The following is a 1,735-nucleotide window of genomic DNA, read 5'->3' as shown; positions in this document are numbered from 1 at the left end:
CTGATGGCTGCCACTACAGCAGTGGTGGTGGGAGCCTCTCCTGCCTCCTCAGCAGCACTAACAATGTCCGACTGCAGCTTAGGCCTGCTCCCCGCTGGCAAGTGGACATCCCCCGAGTGCTCCAGGGCTGCCAGAGGGATGTCTGACTGCCAGCTTAGGCCCAATCCCCCCAGGAGTGGGCCTAAGCTGGCAGGTGGACATCCCCCGAGGGGTCCCAGACTGCAAGAGGGCACAGGCTGGGCTGAGGGACCCTCTCGAGTGCTCAAATGCTTGTGCACTGGGCCTCTAGTATGCTTAATAACACAACAGAAGCTAACTGAGTGCCTATAGGCACATATTTCAAATATTTTGGTTGAATGAAAGAACAAGTGCTTGCATGCACACACACATGCAATCAGGATAGATTTCAAGAGGGAGTTTTGATGAAATAGCATTCTTTTTTATTTTCTTCCCTCGGACAATGCCAACTGCAAAGGAAGGTTGTAATGATAACATAAAATCCATGATTTAATAGGTCTTAATGATGATCAAATATGTACAATCATTGAGTCCTTATATGGTAGAAATATAGTGATAACATAAAATCCATGATTTAATAGGTCTTAATAATGACCAAATATATACAATCATTGAGTCCTTATATGGTAGAAATGCAGGAAAATAAGAGGTGACCAAATTTTCCCAAACATATCAGAGCATTGAAATCATGATAGACATTCTTTTGATGATGAAAGTAGTGCCAGAAGGTACAAAGGTTTTTACTGTTGTTTGTTTGTTTTAACATGGTCTTGTACAGTAGGCTGGCTATTTGTCACAGGCCTTATATGGTGCTGCCTGAAGTTGTAAACTTTCTTTGAGTGAAAAAACCTATATGGTCAGATCTTTCGGAAGAAATCTTAAGAAAATGTGTTGATACAACCCACATCTCATGGGACATGAGATACATCTGTGTCACAAAACCAATTTATTAATTTGTGATCAGGTATAAATTACTATCCCGTTGTATATGACAATGCAGGAGAAATAATTATTATTTATGTGGGGACTTGGTGAGAGCATATTAAAAGCAAAGAAAATAGTTGTTCTTGAAGAGTTTTCTCTAGTTAGAAGTGCCTACTGATGAGTTGGTCTTCCATTTCCAGGGAAAATTTTATTTCAAATTGATAGACCATACATTTATCTATTGTGCTATTTATTTATCTTATAAACATTTACTAAGCCTCTACAATAGGCCAAATAGTACACTAGGCATTAGATCCTATAAAATAAAACAGTAATATGCAAATCGACTGAACGGCTGAACAGCGGAATGACCATAGATGATTATCCGGGACCACATTATGATAACCACTGGCTCCAAGGCCAGCCAAGGCAGGTGTGATGCGATTGGTCAGGGGCCCAGCCATCTCCCCATGATTGCCCTGCAGAGGGAGGCCTAGGCCAACGACTGGTGGCGGTGGTGGTGGGCAGGGCCTCCCTCTGTGAGGGAAGCCTGGGTACTGGGTGCCGGAGGGAAGCCAGTGCTGGCAGCCAGGGGAAGGAAGGCCTACTCTTGCACGAATTCTGTGCATCGGACCTCTAGTATACAATAATGAAGAATGCCGACATTGTCCCTGTCTACATAGAACTTATGCTTTAGGCTGGCGTGCCCCAGCGCCAAGTGCCAGGAGCGTGGCAGCCCCCTTCCAGCCGGGTGCTGCTCGCCACCAGCCCCTCCCTGCCGCAGGCGGCCTGA

The sequence above is a fragment of the Myotis brandtii genome, unplaced genomic scaffold, assembly GCF_000412655.1.
Source record: "Myotis brandtii unplaced genomic scaffold, ASM41265v1 scaffold449, whole genome shotgun sequence".
In the NCBI taxonomy this organism is placed as follows: Eukaryota; Metazoa; Chordata; class Mammalia; order Chiroptera; family Vespertilionidae; genus Myotis; species Myotis brandtii.
The sequence above is the reverse complement of the archived record's forward strand: the minus strand, read 5'-3'. Positions refer to the sequence as shown.